This window comes from Lycium ferocissimum, chromosome 3, assembly GCF_029784015.1.
Source record: "Lycium ferocissimum isolate CSIRO_LF1 chromosome 3, AGI_CSIRO_Lferr_CH_V1, whole genome shotgun sequence".
NCBI lineage: Eukaryota > Viridiplantae > Streptophyta > Magnoliopsida > Solanales > Solanaceae > Lycium > Lycium ferocissimum.
The window spans coordinates 69,852,906-69,858,560 of NC_081344.1; the positions used below are offsets into that span (position 1 = coordinate 69,852,906).

Consider the following 5,655-nt stretch of genomic DNA (forward strand, 5'->3'; position numbering starts at 1 on the left):
ATGTATATTAAAAAATGAACTTGCACAAGTAAAATAACATTTTCAATTAGAGAATTACACCAATCAAAATAAGAAAAATAATAGAAAAACTCTTCAATAGGTAATTACACCCCATAAGTAAATGTAAAATTGGATAAACTACAATTTCTCAACAATAAATCAAGAATTTCATGTTTTTTCTAAGCATGCTTGTGAAATTTCCATCACAATTTAAGTAGTAAAGTGATTTAAATTGAATTTAATAATTATAGAATAGCATAATTTTTTATAATACACTCCCCCAGTTCATTTTTATTTGTCCACTATACTAAAAATATAGGCTTAATACCTAGATAGACCCTTAAACTTGACATGTTTTGTAAATTAGACACTCAAACTTATCTAGTGACCAGATAGACACTTTAACTTGACAAATATGTATTTGTGAACCCCTTCATCCACAAGACCAAATGTGTGAAAAACACTTGCTAATGATGTGGCAAGTGAACCTATTATTTAATGCCATATGGAATATAAAAATAAAAAATGACAAGTGTAAATAAAAGATTTTAAAAAATAAAAATTAGAAAAACGAAAACAAAACCCACTTGTTCTTCAACCTCACCCTAGTCGTTACCCCCTATCCCCATGTCATCCACTCCCTTCCCTAATTCCTTTTCAATTTCTATTTGTCCCATTTTTGTCTCATCTTATTCTTCACCATTTTTTCTCATATAATATAATAATCAGCTCACCGCAATATTTCTCTTCTATTTATTCCATAAGAAAATGATGTCGAGTTATCGACAATAGGAAAAATTTCAGAGGAATTAAAAAATTAAATTTGGACCTTTCATTCCCCGGTGGAGCATCTTTGCAATGCAATCGAATTACAAAAGTTAACCAGAAAGCGATCAATTTATTTTAATTTGGATTTTCATTTTTAAGTTTTAAATTTGATATTTTGGGATTCCTATTAATCCGGCTCTTTGAATCTGAAGTTGTTTTGTGTTTGAGATTCCTATTAATCCGGCCATTTTTCCCCAACTGCCATGGATGAATGGAAATATGGATATTTGTCATGTCAGCTAATTTTAATAGCATCTCACGCGCTTAATCTAAATGTAGTGAAACCGCACGTCTAGAAGATTAAAGTAGCGGAAATGAGGATGTTGAGAAGGATGTGCGGGCATACCAGGAGCGGTCGGATCAGGAACGAAGATATTCGGGTCAAGGTGGGTGTAGCCTCCGTGGAGGACAAGATGAGGGAGGAGGCTGAGATGGTTTGGGCATGTGAAGAGGAGATGCACAGATGCACCAGTGAGGAGGTGCGAGAGGTTGGCTGTGGTGGGTATGAGGAGAGGTAGAGGTAGGCCAAAGAAGTATTGGGGAAAGGTGAGCAGACAGGATATCGCACACCTGCGGCTTACCAAAGACATGACCCTAAATAGGAGGATATGAAGGTTGAGGATTAGGGTAGAAGGTTAGTAGGTAGTCGAGCGTTGTCTAGTTTCCTTATCGCTATTGTTACTTTTACTTCCTACTATCTTATTCTTTGATTTTATTATTACCTGTTGTTTCCTTTTCTTCGGTTCTTTTGTATTATTTGTCGTTGCGACTTTTCTCCTCTTTTATTTTTAGGATGGCTTCTTCACTACTGCATTTCCTTTCCATACTTGATTTTGATATGCTTTACTTGAGTAGGTCTATCGGAAACAATCTCTCTACCTTCAAGGTAGGGAACCGGGTGCACACCACCCTCCCAGACCCCACTTGTGGAATTACACTTGGTATGTTGTTTTTTTTTTTTTTTGAAATTAGTAACATTGGTATTGATAGCACTAGGGCAGTGCTGAAGCCATATTTACAGAGGAGAAGTCCCCGCAGCCAACAAAAATCCTAAACAACAGTTACAATTGCCCTATAAAATCTATTAAGGAAACCTCCTCCTCTAAGTAGCATTCTTTACACCAAAAGTGAAACAAAAGTAGACACTTCATCTTAATATCCTGCACATGATTACCCCTATCATCAAAAACCCTAGAGTTTCCCTCTTTCCAAATTGTCCACCAAATACAAGCAGGAACTAATCTCCACCATTTCTTCTGTCTAACTGAACTTGGTATGTTGTTATTGTTGCTGAATATGATAAAAATGCCCCCAGGGCTTTGGTCTAGTGGTAAGAGCGCAGAGCGTGATATGTGGATTAGGCGCATGTCACAAAAGTATGGTGTATTTAAGTGGAGGGTAAAGGGGGCAGATCCATTATCCACTGAGTTTCAACCATGTGCCAGCTCGTCCTTGGGGATTTTCGATATAAAAGAAGAATATATGATAAGAACATTTGCATTTTCAAAAAAGTAAACTCATAATTAACAAATTTACCGTCGAACAAAATTCTACCTGGCTTTCAAAAGGCTCAGTGACATCCTATAGTTGGTCATAGGGCTATTGAATCTAATTAATGCTTATGTAATATACTACCAAAGGATTTGAGTATTCAATTGCTAGTATGATGTTTATGACATCAAAAACATTAAAGAGGGGATTCCAGTGGAAGAAAAAACACTAGGTCATCGGACTATTGAATCTAATTAATGCTTATCTTGACAATAGAGACTTGCTAAGAGCAGTGAAAGAGAATCAAACAAGACCATCCCGTTCCTTCTAAAGCGCTGAAAAGATAAAAAGGACAATTGCAAGGACCAGTCAAGTAACAAGCGTGACTACCTGTATGGTATATGCTTGTGAGTCTGTAGGTCCCTATACTTTCTGGCAAGCCCAAAGTCGATGGCCTAAACCTGTCATTAGCATTAGAATCAATTTTACTGCCATATAACGACTTTCAAAATATGAAACATATCTTTTTCCTCGAAGCTTTTATTTCAGCACTGATATTTGGTAAAGGTATCACAAACATTGAAGCACAATAGATAAAAATGTTCTATAATTTTGTAAGGTAAATGTTTACTTTGAAATTGGAAATGAATGATACAGAACTATACGTCTAAAAGAACATAACTCTGTTAATACTGTCTTCTTAGGCATTCCTTTTATCCTCTGAAGGACATCACTTCATTTTTTTCAGCAACTATTATCGAGGAAAATCCGCCATTCTTATACAGAACGCAATTAGGCTGTCCTGTCTTAACCGTCATTGATAAGTTCAAATATGCACCACCCATGAATATCTTTTTCATTATAAAAGACAATCAACAAAAATGAACCATCAACTCTTCCAACTGATTGTCAAGTTGCATTTCCTATTTAAGTACTCCCGCCATCCCAATTTATGTGGCACTATTTCACTAGGCACAAAGTTTAAGAAAAAAAGGAAAACTTTTGAAATTTGTGATCTAAAACAAACCTTTTGTGTGGCGATAAATCATTTCAGTAAGGGTTATAGGGGAGTTCTAAAGTTAAATTGTTCTAATTATGGAAAGATGACATTCTTTTAGAACAGACTAAAAAGGAAAGTGTGCGACATAAATTGAAATGGAGGTTAAAATAGCATGAGAAGCTACCAAAAATAGTAACATAACCGCAAGGAAGCAACCCGACAATAACTCATCGGAAAAAGAACAAAAAAACAGATTTCATTGCTTCAAAAGTATTTCTGCAATAAAATTTCAGCAATAAGCGCTTCTTCTTCTTTTTTTTTTTTTTTTTTTTTTTTTTTTTTTTTTTTGAAACAGATTTCAGGAATGAGCTTTAGCCAACCTCAAGTCTGGATTCAGAACCCAAGAGGTATGAAAGAGCTACTCTAAGAAAATTTAGATAAAAAGTAGCTATTCCTCCAACATTATGGCCATATAAATGCTCTTTTTAGCCTATTTTCTAGCTCCTGCACACTACAAAGAGAGTGAGGGCCACTCTCCATGCCAGTTGGCACTGCGGGGTGTGTGTATGTGTTGGGGGGGGGGGGGGGGGGATAGGGGTAACAGCAACACCCCGTATTTAAGTATTAACCTGACAAAACATGAAAAGTTTAGGGGAGTTTTGAGGTAATAACTCTTTAAAATTTGATAAAACTAACAACTGAATCAGCAAGGATTGACATGAACCTATACCGGTTTAGGTGAAGCGGTGAGGGAATATTGACCTGACATATATTCAAAGCTTTTTTCAAACTCTGACAGTACGTGAACAAATACCTGATTTGCTTTGCGACCTAGGCCCATTAAAAAGTTGTCTGGCTTTATGTCTAGGTGAAGAAATCCTCTTGAGTGCATATACTCAACTCTATTAATCTGAACATGACATAGAGCAAGATTATTACGTTAGACTCATACTCAGTGGTTATAAAAAAGCTAATCTCTGGAAGAAGTTTGCATGACAATGAACTACTTACTAGTTGATCCGCAAGCATTCAAACTGTTTTCAAAGTGAACTTCCTATTGCAATAGTTGAAGCGGTCTTCCAAACTTGGTCCAAGAAGGTCAATGACCATTACATTGTACTCGCCCTCAACTCCGAACCATTTGAGGTTGGGAATCCCGGCTTCATAATTAATGGCAAAGGTAAGGAGTCAATTTTCGATTTATAACATTCCCAACCAAAAGTTCTTTGATTAGACAAAACACATAGAACTAATTGGTTGCTACTTTGAGTCTACCAAATATTTTATAAACAGAACAGACATCATGTAAAAGAGGACAGAAAAGACCCTAATAAGTCATTAAAAAGGTCCATTCAAGCTCATAATTAGCGAAGAAGGGGTCAGTGAGTTTGAACTTCTGACAAGTAGCATATCACGCTGCTTCACTGGCATTCCACCTAAACCCCCCTCCTTTTCTTTTGATAGGCATTTTAGAGTAATCAACAAAGTTGAATCATCAATAAAAAGCTGAGAATACGTAAAGGACACAAAGAAAGACTTACTTCCTCCTTGGAGAAGCATATATATTTTTGACTCGTAATGAAGTTGAGGGTGCTTTGTCTTGACAGATTCCTGATTTAGGAAGAGCAAAACAATAACCGTACATTAGTGTAAATCATCCAAAAAAAAAAAAAAAAAAAACCGTAAGTGCAATGCAGAATCAGGAGAGTTGTTGCTTCTTACCAATTTTAGTGTTATAACTAAAAAGACGAGCTAAATGTTATATTAATAATTCAATCAACAATTACAACTCAATCTCAAGTTAGTTGCGGTCAACTATATGAATCATCTTTTCTTTTGATGACAACGGAATCGCAGCCGCTGCCCTTTGGGTGCGCACAGGGCAAACCCCGCTCCCCTTGTAATACCCCGCAAACCACACAGGGAGAGAGATAACCCGCACTAGGCAAGCCCCGTGTGACGAGCTCGACCTTAAGGCAAATGAATCATCTTTTCTTTTGGATGAGTATGAATCATTTTTATTTGTTCCCCTATATTTCATTCCAATTCTAAATGATTTGTCTTCACGGTCCTCTAGAACTAAAGGTTTTATAACTTCCATACTATCCTCTACACTGACAAAGGGAAAACAGCTACACCTAATACAAATAGAGTACCGAAAACCCAAAAGAAATGGAAACAAAACCAACACGAATTAGTACAACAGATTGCAAAACAAATGAAATTAGTACACGAATTGAAAACTTCTATTCAATAAAGATTCAAACTTTACTGAAAAGAAAAAGAATTTAAAACAAACCCAACCCCTAAAGCCACACCCAATACAAATTCAGTGA

The 5,655-nt window shown here is 36.2% G+C and overlaps 1 long non-coding RNA gene across 1 annotated transcript; it reads right to left on the reverse strand.

The window, feature by feature from the left end:
• Nucleotides 1–2,290: 2,290 nt before the first annotated feature.
• Nucleotides 2,291–5,160, reverse strand: LOC132051233 (uncharacterized). Its single transcript, XR_009413631.1, has 3 exons — nucleotides 4,331–5,160; nucleotides 4,134–4,229; nucleotides 2,291–2,780 (listed from the first exon to the last, which is right to left on the reverse strand). It is a non-coding gene; the product is annotated as an uncharacterized LOC132051233 (long non-coding RNA).
• Nucleotides 5,161–5,655: the final 495 nt, after the last annotated feature.